General features: G+C 36.5%; 1 long non-coding RNA gene across 1 annotated transcript in view; it reads left to right on the top strand.

Annotated features, from left to right (window-relative positions):
- Positions 1 to 1,220, top strand: part of LOC137848484 (uncharacterized) — a 2,023-nt gene extending 803 nt beyond the window's left edge. The window contains exon 3 of the long non-coding RNA XR_011091382.1: positions 163 to 1,220. This is a non-coding gene — a long non-coding RNA (uncharacterized lncRNA). The remainder of the gene's footprint in view (positions 1 to 162) is intronic.
- The last annotated feature ends 17,388 nt before the right edge of the window (positions 1,221 to 18,608 follow it).

An 18,608-nucleotide genomic window follows, 5' to 3' on the forward strand; every position in this document is an offset into this window, starting at 1 on the left:
ATATACTAAGGGGGGATATTGGAAGTGAGTCTAAAGAAGGCCATTCAGTCTCACAGCACTTCTTGTCTGTAAATTTGTCCTAAATAATAAAATGGTTGATCAGATATTCTCCCTCATTATTATGGGATTTATTTATTTATTTATTTATTTTTCTCACTGAAGGTGCATCTCTGCTTCCTGTGAAAAGTTCCTGTGAGGAGAAACAAGATACAAGTGTTTCTCCATGGACCTCTGGTTTATGGCTACCTCAGTAAAGGTGTAGGTTACAAGAAGGACACTCTGTCTTCTCAATCTGTTACTGCTGCCACTCCCTTGGTCTGCTCATGTACACGTAGAGCCAGCATTGTGAGAACCTGTCTGTGGGGACTGTGATCAAGCCATTGCTATCTGTCACCCACACACTCTACACACATGTACACATTGATATCTCTCATTCATTTCTAAAATATCATTGCAGATATATTTTGAGCTGACACCACCCAGAAGATTTCTTCTCATCTTAATAATGTGACAGGTAGCTAACGTGCAAAGGTATGCCTTATAATAATTGCACAGAGACTTCCAGAGAAATAAAATTGTGGTTTTGTACTGCTTCCCTTCCCTAAGAGCTGGAGAGGGGACGTTAGGGCACCTTACAAGGGAGGAGATGAATAAACCTTTTGGCTTAATTCATTTCTGTGTTACCTACTTCAGCATTATTGATTAGTCAGAAGTGAAACTGACCAAAAGGGGATGAGGGTGCAGGGGAAACACTTTTAAAATGTGACTTAATCTTCTTGAGCTGCCTGGACACTTTTTATTCCTTAGGTCACTTAGAAGGTTGCTGTAACTTTCCCCTCACTTCTGCTCTTTCAGCTGTGCCCTGACTGCTTCTTCCTTCTTATAACAAACCTGAGCTATTTCTTCATCCTCAAGGTCCTTTAATGCCCTATTGTTATCTTAGCTCTCATCTTTGCACTGAGACACAGATATTTCCCTGAATAGCCAGTGGTGCCAGTTTTCATTAGTCACTTCTTAGATTTTAAAGGAAGCACAGTGTGCCCCAGACATCTGCAAAGTCTTCTCCATCTCTTCCTGCTCCCCTCAGTGTTTCTCATCAGCAAAACTGGGCAGTGTTCAGAAGTCTGATGTACTAGCCCCTTCCAGCCCTAAAAGATGCCAGGCAGTCTTACTGTTTTCCTCTGTCTTTTTTGCTCCATCTGTATTGAACTGTTGTCCTGTGCCATGCACTCGAAGTCCTCACTTCAGGGCAGAGACCACCTCTTGGCTGTGCTTGTACAGCACTGAGCATGACAGGGGTCTATAGGCACAATATTAAGTCAAACAGTTGTATAAGAACAGGTTTCCTAGTGTTTTAAAAAGTGTTTTAAAAGGTAAAATCCTCTTTGATGTAGAATGCCTCTTTACTTTTTTTTTTTTTTTTTTTTTTTTTTTTTTTTTCTGTCAAGATGTGAAAAACATACTCCTGAAGATGACCCACTTCTAATCACGCGCTTTCTCAGACTCAAGGACCGCTTTCAATTGCTGGGTTTGTGTAATCCTTGGATTACCTTGCCACTAATCCATCCCATTGTTAAGAATCAGCAGTTTTACATCTATATTGATCTCATGGGCTGACTTGACTTCAATAGGAGCTATGCACTTGCATCTAAAAGCAGACTTCACTTCCCTTAGAGGCTTACTATTCCAATACAATAGCCAACATAAAAACTACTTAAGCAGATTGTGTAACTAAATAGTTTTTTTTTATTATGGAGCAACAGAAATTGCAACTTTCTTTAGTTGTTCAGAAATGGATTAGTACAATATCAGAATAAATTCTATACATTCAAGCTGGCATCATCATGGAAGCACCAAGCCATTTCATTATTCTTTCAGTGTTTTACTGTTTTCTTTCAAGTAAATGAAGCCAGAAAAGCCTCTGGCCTTGCTCAGTAGTGCTATTTAAAAGGTTCTGAAATATTCCAGAGGAATCACTAGTCCAGCAGTAAACCTGGTCAGTCAGTGGGTCCACTGAAGCTGGGATTTTCATTGAAGTTAGCTGCTAGAATATGTTCTTGAAGCTCAGTGTTGTTGGTTTTGTTTTTGTTTTCTTTTATTTTAACTGAAATTTTACCAAGGTGAAATGAGTACAAAGAATATTTTCTAAAGCAACTGAACCTCACATTAAGACACATACGTATATAAAACTAGGTAACTATTTTTTAATGTACAATCAGTCCATTATGCTTTTTTGTTTTTGTTGTTAATAAAGATTTTTCCCGTTTTTCTTCAGCAGCATTTTTTCCTACATCTATTTCATATAATTCCAGGAATTGCTGTCATGAATTGAATTAATTTCCCTCTAAAGAAATGCCTAGTTGCATTTGTTCATCAAGCTGAATTAAAACCACTGCATTTAATTAGAAAAAATAAATAATGGAGTTCATCTCAAGTTTTTGTTTGTTTTTTTTTTCTTTTGTTTGTTTTCCTATTGCATTGCATGGGTTAAAGTAGGACTAGAGCTCTGGCCAGGGATTTTTATAGTTTTCTTTTTTATCTTTGGATATGTTGATATACTCAGAACCTAATCTTGCACTCCAATTTTAGGTTTCTTTAATATTAGAATTAGGTCAATGGCACGTGAAAAATTGCAATTTGAGTAATAAATGTTATAGTTAGGCACAGCAGTAGTAATTAAAGGAAACAAGAAACAAATAGAGTTTTCATTTATTTTGATGTGGAATACAGTATTTAGAATTAAGGATATGATTTATACTGTACCTTCCCGTGATGTGCTTGCTTTGCCTTAGTTCCTATGGTTCTGCTTGTGAGCTTGCCTTTTCAGAACAAAGCAACTCTTTTGACACAAAAGAGATGCTTTTATATTTGCACCAATAAAACCAAGATGAGAATTTGACATTGTTACCTATCTTAACACTAGATCATTACAGTATTTAATTAATTTAGTAAAAACAAACCCTTCTCATACAGTGTTAATTGGAAAAAAAATTAGACCTTTTAGATTTGTTTTGTGAATCTTTCTGAACTTGAAAAGAAACACAGGTTCTGTCCACTGCATGCAGACAGGCAATCAATCAGTGAGCACACTTTCAGTTCCAGCTGAGCTCCTACTTACAATAAGTAGAAACCTGTTACAATAACCTCAGTCACAACCATACAAATAGGATCAAGCTATTTGGGACCAGTGTAAATTAAAAACCTAGCCAACAAACAGAAAAATCTCTCCACACAAGAACAACAAACTAGTTAACTAAATACAACACCAACAGTCACTAATAAATGCCAGTTGTCCTTTAAAGTGTCTATAGCTATCTTCGTAAGCCTCCAATAAGTACATTTTTAAATTGTTGCTTAACACTCTGTATCATTTCATTAGTAGAAAGTATGCTTCTTTCTTAGCATTTCCCAGTAAAATTCCCCAGCCTGTTTTTCAGGAATCTGACATTGTATAAAAATCTCACATCTGTTATTTATTGGGAGTATTGTTGTCCTTGGGTCTTTTATTTTCTCAAATTCATTTTCCATATTTTTATTCATAATATTCCTTACGTTCAGTGTCCAGGTTATTAGATTAGGACTGTACAGATGTCAAAATTAGTAACAGTACCTGTAACAGCAATATTGGATTTGATGGATTTCTGAGCAAAGGGTTAGGTCTGGAGTTTTAATGAAAGTTTAATATTCAGCAGTTTCATTTTTTTATTTTAAAGTAACTGTAATTTTATTTAAAAAGTAAATGAAAGGGTGGGTACATATAATAAAAATTACTGTCTATGAACAAAGTTATAAAATAAAGGCCATAATCATCTGTTTTAACTAATGCTGAAAGCTATACATAATTTCTGGAGAAAGTCTCTTTCACATCCAGAAGGTGTAGTGTACTAACGTGAAGGGATACAGTGAGCAGTAGAGAATATCTAGTGTTTACGCAGATTTCACACTGCATAAAATGTGACAGACATTAAATGGAAAATATATCCTTCAAAAATGTACTCTGGCACCATATTATTTGTATCTAAAAAGTGAAACATTCCTGGTTTCTGAAAGCTGTGGAACAGCATTATTCACCAGCTAATGTGGCACATCTCCACCAAATCCATGCAACTGCTTAGCTTTTGCCTGCATACAAACTGCCAAAAGTATTTTTCCAGTCTCAGGAACACTTTTAAATGTAATACTTACGCATCTCAGGTGTCATTTATTCATCGGGCACACCTTTCAATATGAATACCCTGTTTCTATTTTTCATGAACTTTTACGTAACTCTACTAAAATCAGTGATAGTATTCTTGAACATAAGCCCAAACCCATAGAAGACAGGAAAGTTTTGATGTATTTTTCTGTGAAGAACAGCATTTTACATCTGGGGTGGGATCAGAACCAGACCTCTAGGGTGAATGTAAAACAGCAAACAAGCCAAAGCCCTTATGTGCTCCTGCTGAAGCCTGTGGAATTTTTTCATTTATCTCAGTAGGAAAACGAGTCAGACCATAACATCCTGATGCTCATGAAAGACATTGTTGCCTCTATTCTCATACTGTTTTCAAATGTCACATGCTTAAGAACGTGTATGTTTCAGAGTAGAACTGGATTTACATGCTGTGCAGAACAGGGCAAAAATATGGACAGCTTTTAAAACTTCCACTTTTCATGTATTTGTATCTCAAGACTCTGCCAAGCTGTAAATTCCATTTCATTTAAGAAGGCAAATGATGTTTGTTTCAGCCACATTTCTATTTAAGTTTCTAGCTGTATCAAACCTGGAAAAAATACAGAGGCAGTGGTCTGCAAGTACAGACTTTAGCATTCTTTTTTTATGGAAGACAGATCTGGAGGCAAGCCCTGCACCCTGGACAGTGTCTCTTATCATTAGCAGAAATCTGCAAAGAAGTAAAAGTGGCAGGTTTCTGCTGCTTTGCAGAAATGCCAGAGAGAGGAGCACAGGTCTCCACAACCAGGCAGCACACACCACTTGAAGCCTGCACCGTTCAAGTGATCTTTTGTGCAAAGGTTTTGCTTCTTATTTGTTTACACCCTTAAAACAAGTTTACTTTGACTCTTTGCATTGTGTCATCTTAGAATATCAATAAATAAGCCCTTGACTTCAATGGCTGCTGAAGCACTCTTCCCAGAATTGTAGTTTCTGGAATAATCTAGGCTAATTACTTTGATATTGATTTTTTCCAAAACATGTATTCAAATTGCTCAGCTTTTGTATAAGATATATCTGTAAACTTCTTTATTTTTAAAGGAATTAAAAAATATTTTCATTAACAGAGAAATGTAAATATTATGCTAAGTTCCTGAATATTGGTGAACAGGTAAGTTATGACTTCAAGCTTAAAAAATAAAATAAGAAATCAAAAAAAAAAAAATTAAAAGACTGGCAGCATCCTGGTGGCAAAAACAAAAAGGTCATCACTTCTTACTTCATTATGGGCACAGCAGCTACACGGAATTTACTTGTATACCTGGATTTTCATAATATTAATTGCATTTTATGAAGCTGGCAATATAACTTGATCTGACAACATAGAAAACTGTTTTCCCCTTTTTGTTCAGCATTTCTGAACAAAATTGTGCAAAATTACAGAATTCCAGCTATAGAACATTTCCATAGTGAAAGAAAGAAATGTGATATATACACATCCTATATGAAAACTTAAAACATTATCTGTAATTTTACAAGAATTTGGTATAACTTTTAAGAATGATCAATTCTAAATCAGGAAAATAATTTTAGGTAGTTGTTTTTAAAAACAGGATAACCTTACATTTATTTTCCTTGTATTTGTGGATTTTTAGAATGTTTAATTAGAAAAAAGAGACAGTTGTTCAGACTCTGAGGAATGAAATTATTCCATGCTTAATAACTATACATATGGATAGATTTTCAGAAATCTTTGTGTTTGGTTCATATTCATCAATTTTCACTAAGGAAAACTGTGATACTTGGGTAGAAATGGGAAAGTTACAGAGTCCATAAATTGTAAAGAGATACAGTGAATTGCTTTGGTTACAACCAAGTGGGATGGTCTTAAAAATGTCAGAATGAAAATCCAAGATACTTGAGAAATACTTAACTGAGGTGTTTTTGTTTGGTTGGTTGGTTAGTTGGTTTTTGCTTGTGTTTGTTTTTTTTTTTTTTTTTTCATAATTTCTTTGACTGTGATTTAATCTTGTTGCCTAGAATATGAATAACCCTAATAACAGGTTCTTCGAAGTGATGGCATAACCATCCATGTAAACGTCCTTGTACTAGAAATATGCAGATGTGCAAGCTGCATGAGTCCTTTCCTGTCTGCACAGACATGACATGTCATTCTCTGGGAGAAGTTTGCATGTCTGTCTGTACCCTGTGTTCCTTCCCCTGACACCACTCTTACTTCTCCAAGCTTTCCATGTAACATGGAGGGCACAAGTACACTTTTCTGATCAAGAGTTTGTGATCACAACACTTGTACTAACACTTCATTTTTTTCAAGTGATAAGTGAAAAATGTACTGCCAGATAAAGATATGCAATAAAATCACCATGGATTTCCATAGGACAAAAAAAAAATCTCTATGGATCTCTGTAGATGCTGTGACTATATTACATCCTCCTTGACTTTGTTTTTTGAGAACAGAAGTAGCTACCTTCTGGATCATTCCTCTGAGTGTGTGTAATTGAAGCTGCAGGGAAGGCTGAAATGGTAAGTAGATGTAAGTAAATGTTGTTACCCTCTTTTTACAAATGAAACAACAAAACGTTCAATACAACTAAACCAAATTGGTTGTAGAGATGCATTAGAAAACAGGAATTCATTGTCCTGTGCTAGGTAAAATTGCATCAAGGATAGCACTTTGCGGAGTAATCAGCCAATGCTTTCTGATGGCTTTCCACGAAATACATCACAAGGACAGCAGTTTGCGAGCACAAGGTCTGCTGTATGGCCAGCCTGATGCAATGGAGCTGAAGAAGGAATTCATTAGGAGCTTCTCATCTAGGCCTTTTTTTTTTTTTTTTTTTAACAAGACCCGTGGTAGTAATCTGTTTGCATTTCCATATAGTTAGTAGTGAATTTTATTATGTTTTCCTAAAATATAAATATCAACGAGAAAGAAGGTTTTTGTAGTTCTTATACTTTAGTTTGCCATTCTACAAAAACACACCTCAGGGGAGTTTCAACCCTATGTCGACACTTGAATGACTCCGTTCACGTGGGCTTTCTGTCTGATTTCTGCAGCCACATATGCTCAACTGTCAGCAAGACAGAGACCACAGTTGATCCAGTGGTAGAGTTCAAGTATGGGAAGCTCATTTTTCATTTAAGTAATGACTTGGTTGCTAAATTGAAACTTTCAGCTGCTGCTATTTTTCTTGATTTCAATAGCTGTTACCTTGAATGAAGAGGAGAAAAGTGTTTTTAGAAGCTGTTTATTTACATAATGCAAATAGTGGGGGAGGTGCAGCATCGGTGTACAATTACAGATAAAAAATTCTTCCTATCTTATTCAGAAATGTAAGGGCAGGATGTTTGTGCAGGTGGGGGTACTGATTTACAACAAACAAAAGTGGTGAAAATCCTTTACTTTCTGTAAAAAGAGGTGCTTTGGTTTCTCTTGTGAATATTTTATTCACTGTTATACATGAAGCTCCATCCCATTTGTGTAAACTGAAAAAAAACCATAAAGATAAAAAGGTAATTTTACCATACAGATGAATTGACCTGCTTAGTAGTTCTCATGTGCAAAATTCCGCAACTCCCTCACCCCCCCTTTTTTTTTTTTTTTTTTTTTTTTTTTTTTTTTTTTTTTCTCAGTAGAGAGAAATAAGGAGGAGTTTCTGTCAGGGTCTCTATGTAGTCAAGAATATGATTGATTTCAAGAAGAATTTTTGCATAGGGAATAAACATAGGGCTTGCAATCTTATTAATATCCATGGGTGGTGCTCTGGTTGTGGACACATGCTTCATTGCTGCTGCATGAAAAGTTACCTTCCCAAGCTCTGCTCTGCTGAAGGGTGTGCCTCTGTCTTCAGCATCATCGTATGAGTGTTTGTATACCTACCCTGAGGAATGCACTGTAAAATCGCACCCCTAGTAATGTATTTAGCAGACATAGTGCATCTTTGTCACTCAGAAAGAGTTTCTAATGGCTTTTTTACCCTCTTCATTCAAAAACAGTGGTATTCAGAATCCAGAAGGGAATTGGTAGCAGCTGTAACTTTTCATATTTGCTGACACCAAGGTCATATTGTTGTTTAATGTAAAACGTAAATGAATTACTTCTCTCCTCCTACTTGAGATCCTTTAATTCCTCCTTAATATCTTGGCCTATGGTATCTGTTTCTTCTAAATGTTTGCTCTATGTGAGTTAAGAAACAGATAGTCCAATATGAACTATTGCTTTTAGGACATTGCTCCATTTTTTTCTTTTGATAGTAGCTGCGCTCTTTCAAAGGAGGCTGAATACAAAACAGCAAAGCAGAATCTGTGGAGGTGATACCAGTTCTACACTTAATTCTGCTCTGTTGCCAGCTGGTAGGTGAATTTTTACTTTCAGCACAACTTTAAAATAACAAAAACTCTAAAAAGAGAAATAGATTGACACAATATAGATAATTTACTATAAACACTCCAAGCTGGTATATTTTCTCCTATAGGAAGAAAGACTGGTCTAAAGTAATTAAAGATCAAATAAATACAGTCTCCATATTATTGATGTTACAGGTTAAAAATAATAATAATAATAATAAAAATAAATAAACATATAGGCACTTGGGAGTGAACTCATTGAGCTGTAGAAGCAGACACCTGCACAAAAACATCCTGACTGACATGGTGTGGAAAGAATCTACATCTTTTTAGACTTCTTATTCAGCTGATAATGTATGGTCAAACAATTTTTTTTTATTATTTTTTTTTTTTGTCTTGATATTGTGTTCTTGCATTATTACCTAATTTCCAGATCAGAATATCAAAAGGTCAATCTAAAAAAAAAAAAAAAAAGATAAAGTTGTACCTCTGGTTGGGATATCTGCTCGTGTATACATGGAAATACCATGGACAGAAGGGGTGGTGGGATGGGACGCTAGATAGCAGACTGCGCCTGGATTTTAACATATAAATTAATTAGAGCTACTTACTCCAATTATCAAACAATCACCAAGAATATCTCTTAGCAGAATTTATCTCTGTTGCTACATCTGCATTAGCAAGCAGTGAAGCAGGTGCAGATGTGTAGGATGAAACTGTCTGCACTGAAGGACCTGCTTCCACACTAAAGACATTTTAGGGATGGGCTCATACTGGATTAGGTCCCAAGGACCAAACACTCATTAACAATCAGAGTGTATCTTCTGGTGTTGTTCAATCCCAAAGGAATCCAGCCTGTGCACTTTAACACTGCCCTGCACAGCAAGTGGTGACGGTCGGAAAATTCACTTTGAAACTGCACTCCTGCTGCAAACTAAAAAGCTACCTTAGATACCCCTGGGAATTCCAGGCACAAGATGAGATTGTCAGTTTGGCAGTTACACCAAGTGTTTTGTTTCTGTTTTGCTAGGGATGTGTGTTCACTGAGGGCCAACAAGCCAGATGAACTGAGATGGGCTCCTCCCTTCTGAGCCGCTCTTTTGGGGGGCTGTGCAGTCTATCACCTGCATCACCAGTCAAAGACTCAGAATTCATTTTTTAAGAAGCTATTGTGTATGTTCTAGATACAAATCACACTCAATTATTTGTTTCTGTAGTGCAATATGCATTTATTTATCATTGTAAAATATAGATGAGAACTGCAATAGTAGATAACCACAAGCAGTAGTAGATAACCACAAGCAGATCACCCTGCAACAAAAATCTGCTGCAGCACTGCCCCCTAATTCACCAGTTTGTGTAGGAAAAGGACATAGCCAGAGTGACTGTCACTGATCAAATACCAGCTGTAAGCAGAGAGGGAATTAAGTCAAAGTCTCTCCCCAGCCCCTTTGTCCGTGGAAATCTCCTGTCAGGGCTTCAGTATTGGCATCTCTTGACTTTGTTGAATGTGTGGTAACCAGGGAAGGATGGGCCTGACACCCACTTGAATCAGTTTTCCTAAATTTTAGATCGTTTTTTTTTTTTTTTTTTCCAAAAAAAGGCTGACAGAAAATAAGGATTTCTGGTCAGGATTACTAGAGCAACTCTGAAACACCAGCTCTGTCTAGGATCTGTCCCTCAAAGCTTTTTCCCCAATGGGGATTTAAGTGGATTGCTAAGTATTTGACAGATCTCAGTATCAAGATCAATACTGTATTAGAAGACAAAGCTAAGCATAACCGGGGGAAAATAATTAACAAAATTAAGGAGGGTTTTGCTCTATGGGGAACTATTAAAGTTATCTTTATGGGGTCATGTAAATGTAATAAAGATTCTGTCTGCACCACAATTTAATTCTATATCAGAAATGGTCCCTGTAGATATACCAAAAGATTATTTTACTAAAATTGAATGTGTATCCTCTTCTGGAATAAAGGAAAGGGAAAAAAATCTTAAAAGTAGAAAGTTGTGAATTTTACACAACACAGATCTAAAGCTGATTTGAATCATCTCTAGCAATGGTATTTTGTTGATTCAGATACCACAGTTCGTCCAAACAGATATTGTACTATGTGATAAAAGGTGAATATAATGCATATAACCATGCTCTAGGATGATACACCTACTCTCCATGACAGAATTTAATCAAAGTTGTTTTTTTTTGTTTTTTTTTTTTTTGTTGTTGTTGTTGTTGTTGTTGTTTGTTTGTTTGTTTGTTTGTTTGCTTCTGCTTCAAGAATGCATAAATATGGTAGAAAACTACGTGTTAGAAAAGTATCAAAGAAAACATACGTCTTTGTAAGTATTTGGGTTAATTCTACTTCAAAAACCAGAATGCAGACATCATTTTGATTTAACTTGTTACAGAAAGAATTCAGGCTGTAGAGAGTTGTGTTTTAATATATCTTTTAGAGATGTGTGCAGCAAACCTGAATTGTTCATTACTGATTTAAATTTTTCTAACTAAATGCTAGCATGCATGTCTCTGAGGATCTGTTGTTCTTTTTTGCCTCTTCCCTTTCATTAGCACTTTTCCAGTTATACTAAAAACAACTTAATCAGATCAGAAGTTCTCTTAAAATAATGTCAGTTCTTTTTTTAACTCACTTAAAAACAAGGCTAACGTGAGATAACATCAGACTGCATTCATTTTGCTTTGTTAACACCATGTGGATGGTGACCTTCATCTCACATCACAGGACCTCAGTAGATGAAACTGCATCCATCTCATATTTGAGGTTTGAATACTGGTGTAAAGATGATGGCTTTGACTAAACTAGGAGACCTGGGGACATTTTGTGAGTTTATGCCTTGACTGTATCATAAATCTGTGTCACAATTGTCTCCTGTGCTGTCTTTAGAAGGAAGCATGTGGTGGAAATCCAGAGAGGGTAGAGCATCCTGGAGCGTGCTTTCTTGCATCTATTGGGTCTCTCTTGCTTGGCCTATGATTCCTGGATGTTTTTTAATCCATTTTGAGAAGAATGTTCTTTGTCACTTCGTTGTAATAATCTGACCTCAGTGTCAGGCCAGTATAAATTGTCACATTAGGCTTTTTGGCCTGATTTCATAATTTTCTTCTGTGGGATCAATCCCCACTGGCATAAGAAGCATCCTTACTTGAATAAAAATGTAAAGATTTGGATCCATAGTTTATATAGTGAATTGGTGTTGCACTAAATACTTGTACTTATCAAGCACACATAATAAATCATGATTAAATCTCCTTTTAGTGACTTTTCTTCACAACTGAAAGTGCTCAGCTATCACAATTTGTCCTCTCTTCCCAAAATTAGCACTAAACTGGTCCTCCTTTCCCATGTTTCAGATACTTGTCACTTAGACTAGGAGACTAGCACTGCAATTAATTATCATCATTAATATCAGGCTAGGCCAGGATCCCCTCTTCATAGTGGCATCTACTTTAGGAGATGTGAACAGGAAGAAATTGTGGGCTCATGTGTCCCACATGAGAGTCATTCATAGCTTACCTAAGTATGTGGAGATTAGCTTGAACCTCAGAAATCAATCTCTACGTCTCTTCCAAAAGTCTTCCCTTGGCATTGATACATAACATTTATTTTTTCCCAGCAGTGACTCAACTCTTTCTCTGACTAGTGCTGTTCTAGCTTTCACTGATATCTTGTGAGCTTGACTGTTCAGCTAATTACCAGGAGAAAATAAATTTTCTTTCACCATTTTGACACTGTCATTCTAGTTTCACTGTCCTGTAGCACTTGCATTGTAAGACTGGAAGAAAAGTGTCTTACATATGCTATTTTCATTTTAATTTTTTTTTTAATTTATTTTTTTTTATTTTTATCACATCCTCTCTTATTGGTGTCCTTTCTTTCATGGAAAACTAGCCCAAATCCCTTGAGTGTTTCTCTGCTGTGATGTTTCCCCTGCCTATAACTATCTGCATTCCCTTCCAATCCTTTTCATCCCTCAGCTCTTCTGGGATATTCCAATACTTTATTTTGAACCCATACACAACCTCAAGCTTAAGTTTAATCTACCTCACCTTTCCATTATTTGGAAGTAAGATTGTGCTTTGGTGAGGGCACGCAGTGAGATTCAGCTGCAGTCCACAACTACCTTCAGTGCAGTGAATGCAAAGGTCTCAGCCTGGCCCACCACCACCCATCCCAGCACAGTGATGTTACCTGGTAGGTGCTGGGAAGACAAATTAGTTTTCTGTACCAGTCTTCAGTACCATAGGTGCAGACAATACCAATAGGCTGTCTGAAAATGAGTTGCCCTTCTAACGTGACAGATACCGCAATATGGATCCGACATCCACAGCTATGTGAAGCTCAGCAGGGAGCACACTGAACTGTCTTGCGCTCTTTTGCTTGGTACAAGCTAATTTTGCTAACATTTCTTTTAGATTCAGTGATCAGAACTGAGCACAGTATTCCAGAGGAGGTAAAGACTTTGTAATGCCATAAAATAAGATGACATTTTATTTTCTGCCTTATTATCATCCAATTTCAGATACACCCAAACATCTTGCATGCTTTTGTTGAGCACAGCCATTTTTGAGCTTAGAACTTCACTGAGCTATACACAAGGATGCTTCCTCCTTACATTTTTATGTTTTATTTCATCAACATTCATGTTGCTTATTCAGCCAGTTTTGCCAGGTCATTTTGAGATTTTTGTAGTATTTTTGAGACTCATGTTTCTGAACAGCTGTCACAGAAAAATTGTGTGAATAATTTGTTCATTAGTAAGTCTGTGTTTAATCAAACTGAGACTTTGGGACTAAACTGGGATTTTGGAGAACTGTGAATAAACTTAGCGAAAACATTTTCTTTTCTCCTCAACACAACTAAATGAAAAGAAGTTGTAGAAAAATTATCTCAAAGTTGCTGTTCTGGGAATCACGGCAATGTGGGATCTTGTTGACTGTCTGTTTTCTGAATGACTATTTGGGACAACCATTATTGTGAACAACAACGTTTTTAGTATCTTAAGTGAGCTTCAGCTGGATCAATTGTCACTGAACCTGCTGTGGTCTCAGTGTGTGTACAAAGTATTGAGGCTTTCTTTGCTGTTTATTTCTGTCCTTGCCAAACTGTTGAGCTTGCTTCCAGAGCTCAGAACCACTTTTTGCAATGTTCTCCCCATTGGTTGGCTGCTTTTTTACTCTCTAGTATTCAGTTACAAAATGGTGGGCTCTTGGGTAGCTAGCTATTCTTTATAGCTTCCTACTCACCTATGAGCTGAAATGCCACGAAAAAGTGAATGAGGGTTTGGAAAGGCAACTTAGGACATTACAGCTCCATTGGATCATCACGAGTCCAGTTTACCCAACATGTTCACACATATGTTTGGTCACCTCTTTCCATCCTTTGCTTTATACTCAGGATTTGAGGTGCTAATTTATTTTCTGGACTGTTTGCATGGTCATTAACATTTTTGCAAGTTGTTTGGTAAAAGCAAAAACAAACAAAAAACTTAAAACACAAACCTGTAACATTTAGCTCCCTTTGTATGACTGTAAATAGCAACACAAGTGCTTGAGCAGTAATAAAATATGTTGTTTATGTCCAAATCCCATTATTTTCAGTTAGTTTGTGAATTTCCTCATTTGCAAACATCCATGCTAAAATCAGTCACCTGGCTGTAATCTGAGGAGTTAGAGCTGTGCAGACTTCTGAGTATGTAGACAAAACTCCAACTCATGAAAGAAAGCCACACTCTGAAAAATCCCTCTAGTCTGCAGTGATGCAGTTTTGGGACACAGTAACACAAGAAATATAAATGATACTGGAGTCTTCCATTCCAGACACTCTGTCTCCCTAATGATACATCAGAGTATTTTCATCTAACCTCTCCTGCTAAATCATTGGTAGTATTGGCTAGATATTGATGATAAATGTATCATATTGATAGCTAAATATTGGTAGCTAAATGTATCATAATGCATCATTGTAACATCTCCAATACCTGCTGATAAATGGCTTCAATCTCTTGCTACAACAGCAATTTATGAAAGAATATCATATAAACTTCAAGATAAACTCCCACAATTTGAAGAGATTGCCTCTTTTTACACTTTATAAATAGAAGCAAAGATTGTACATCTCCTCCAATATATGTGTTGAAATGGTCTAGTCTGATTCCCAAAAGGACAAGTATAGGGCTCAAAAGGGAGCTCTTTGCTGGTCTAAATTGTCATAACTCTAGGAGAGCTACAGCAATTTACTCCAGATAAGGATCTGTCCCTTAGAGCCTGCCTGCTCTCAAGCTTTGCCACAGTGTTTTTTTTTTTTTTTTTTTTTTTTTTTAATATATATTTATTTCTTTTTTCTTTTTTTTTTTTTTTTTATCTCCTTCTGCAAGGAATCCTCACTCAAAGAGAGATGGCTGCTTTGGGATCCCCAACATGAAACAAATGCTTTAAAATAAATTATCTTAGTGAATCTGTGGTAGGTACTTCTCCTCTTTCCAGTTCTTTTCAAATAACATATTAGTTTCTCATCATAAAAAGTCTTAATATAACCATCCCGTGGAATGAAGCTTTTCTGAGCCAGGTGGATATCAGCAAGATTCTGCTCTTGGCTTAACTCTTCTAGTCAATACCTTGTGCTGGGCAGGTGGAGGGGTAAAGGATTCCAAATAAAGAAAATGTTGTAAAAATCTTTTTGAAACATTTCAATAGCCGTTTTTCATGAAACTCAAGTGGAAGATACAAAACAGGTGACAGTGAGGTACATAGTTTATATCATTGCTCACATTTCCACCTCTGAGTAGTTCATTTATCCCAAAGTTGTACTTGTAAAACCTTTATGTACCACCATCATTTATTTCTGGTATGGAATAAATGTACACATGCATTTCATCTAATCAAGACAGTGTACAGACAGGAACTAGCTGACAAAGCATACCTCATGATCTTTTAATGTAGCTCTTCTCTTTCCAATATTCCCTTCAAATGTCATCTCCTCTTGTCTTCTGTCAAACTGCTGTAAGCATGAAAATAATAAATAATACATGCTTTGTATTCCAGCAACTTTATACAAGTGCTCTTAACATATAAGCTCTCCGGTGAGACAAGGAAGAGAAAATTTGAGTTGTAGCTCTCTTATCTTAAAATGAGTGCGAAACCATTATGTTCCATTTGCACCACATCCTGCAGCCAGTGCCTGGGAGCTGAGGGAGGGAAAATCATCCCTTGGTATAGACAGCCCTGATGTATCGACAGTTACACTGGCTCCTGAAGCAGAGACACCCTACCAGTCCCCAGGGAAGCCCCCAGCAAGTACAGGTCCATGTGTTTCCCTGGCCCACCTGATCTCACATCCCAGCATGGCCATGGTGATGTGGATGAACTCCACTGAGCACTATGACAGTCCAGGTACCCTCAGAAATGTGGCTGAGCATTTCTGGATTCTCATGCCACCACGTGTAGGGTGACACACAACGAAATGAAAATGAGAATTAATGGAAGGTGCTAAGGACGAGTAGCTGGTTGCTAGCCAGGCCAGTGAGGACAGCTTTAATGTCCCTCTCACTCTTCTGTCAACACAAAGAGGAAGGCAAAAGGGAATCTTGCTTGCCCCATGGGCACTTCTGCACAGAAGGAACGGGCATCGGTGGAGCACTGGGGCAGAGGGGGATGAACAAGGGCTTTATAACACTAATAAACCAATTTGGGGAATCCGGTAGTCAACCACTGGTTCTAATTAGATGGTTTAAGGCAAATAATCACTCATGCACTTATACATAAAAAGTGAGCTTGCACAGGGGAGATACAGCCAAGCAAACCCAGCTGTATTCAGCTCTATGTTCAAATAGAAAACCTGAGCACATTTCTCAACTCTCAAACAAGGCAGGTCCCTAAGTGCACCTGTTGTTGGTTTGGTTTCTTTTTTTTTTTTTTTTTTTTTTTTTTCCCTCCCCTGCAGCTGCTCAGAAGACCAATAAATGATTAAGTAACACCATTATTGTAAAAGAAGCTGCACAGCACAAAGCTGTATTTACTGGAATGATGTCACATTATTGTTTCCATTCCATTAAATGTTTACTTTAGGCCTTTTATAATCCTTAGAGATATAAAGGTTATTCTTCTAGCCTCAAAGAAATGCAGTAGGAGGCAATTTTCAGAGTGGCACAAAAAAGTTATGCACACAAGTTTCATTATACATGCACTCAACTAAGAAATTTTCACTCACCCCACCTCTCCCAGCTTTCCCAGCAAGACACAGCAAAATGTAGAAAACTATGAGATAAAATGTTTTGGTCTGAGCGTCAGTGAAAAGAGGATGTTATTTTTCATCAAATTATTCTGAATTATGATTTGATCTAGTACATTTTAAGCACATTTTAAACATTTAAGGCTTTTGTAGATCTTAGAGTTAATATCTATGAGCTGTATCTTGTATATACCCTTCTAAACTTGATGGTCTGGGATTTGGGCTCTGTCTTTCCCCTCTGTAACACTTAATTTGCTGGACAGACAGAGAGGAGGAATGTGGTGAAGGTTCTGAAAACTTCTGAATTAAACCCAGGCACTAAAAGGGCCCAGCTCTCACATGGGTAGAGTTACACAGAACTGAAAATGCTCTGAAAATTATAGGTTACTGCTGGCAAACATTACCTATGATATACTGGCAACAGAGCTGAGGGTACTCATAAACTCGGAGAGCAGGTCACTTACACCATGTTACATTTGCATCGATTAAGGTACACAGATTTCTTTTCATTTCTTGTGGTGCTGGAAAAAACGGATTTAAGAAATTGCGGCTGTGTTTCACAGGGCCATGCCTTACAGATCCATATTAGTCTTTACCTGTTCATAGTAATTTAAGCTTCCAATTTTAATCACGATTAAAATCAGTGAGAAGGAAACCTTGATTTAAATAGACGATATTATTTTTGCTTTGAATTTGTACTCAGTAATTATCTTCATTCTCGTTGACAGGCATGATGATTAACACAAGCTGATTTGCAACTGTATTTGCAATGTATATTTGATACATTTCAATATCTTATATTCTAGCATAGAAATATACACAGTGAAAGAGTGAGAATTATTGCAATTTGTTCAGATGCTTATGTTTTATGTTCATACTATCTCAGAAAATAGCAAAACTTTCTTTACTAAATGATAATTTTATTTGGGGTTTGTCTCAAAATGCATTGGGGTAGAAACAAAAAAAAAAATCAACTTAAATTTATAGAACTAGGTTAATTAATTACATTTAACTAAAACATACGGCATCACTTTTTTCCTCATAAAAAGGAAATGTATTTAAAACTAGCCAGATTATTAAATGAATGAAGTGGATATGTTATTTAGTGAAATGGGAGATAATTTCCCTTCTCCAGGAGCTAACAGTCAGATATCTACCATGCAGATAAATGGCTAGTGAGATTGTCAGAAGTACTTCTATGTCTTACTGCCTCACTCCCACTGAAGTCAATAGAAGTTAGGCATTTAATATGTAGGAAGGATTTTAAAACTCTCACTGGTCATCTGCCTCCATCTCTAGGCATCAAAATATCTTGGGAAAGCTGACCCATCACCACTGGGGTTTTATCAGTCCTATCTTTTTTTTATTATTATTATTTTTATTTTTATTAATATACTGGAAGAGAAAACAGTCCTGCATTTTCACTTTTCAACTGATTTCTGAATTTTGCATGAGCAATACAAATTAAAAGACAAAATCACTTGCTGCATCTGCTAGTTCAGATAAAACCAATGTCAAAAACAAATGAGGATTTTGTAAAATAAAACACTTCAAAAGTGCAAAAACTAGTAGCTTTACAGTAAAGGCAGAAAAAAAAATAATAAATGTCTGGGTTTGAAGGCATATTTTAATACAGTCCATGCTGACCTTAACATTTTTTGCACTAATTTCTCAGGTATCTTTATCTGAGACATTGAGGGACTGAAATAAATGCTGACAAAATCTAAACTTTAGTAAAGTTTATCAGTATTTTAAATCCAATTCCACTGTTCTATTTTTAGGGCACTTAATGTGACTTCTTATCTCTTTTTGTTTTATTTTAAATTAAATATATATATCTG

The sequence above is a fragment of the Anas acuta genome, chromosome Z (genome assembly GCF_963932015.1).
Source record: "Anas acuta chromosome Z, bAnaAcu1.1, whole genome shotgun sequence".
In the NCBI taxonomy this organism is placed as follows: domain Eukaryota; kingdom Metazoa; phylum Chordata; class Aves; order Anseriformes; family Anatidae; genus Anas; species Anas acuta.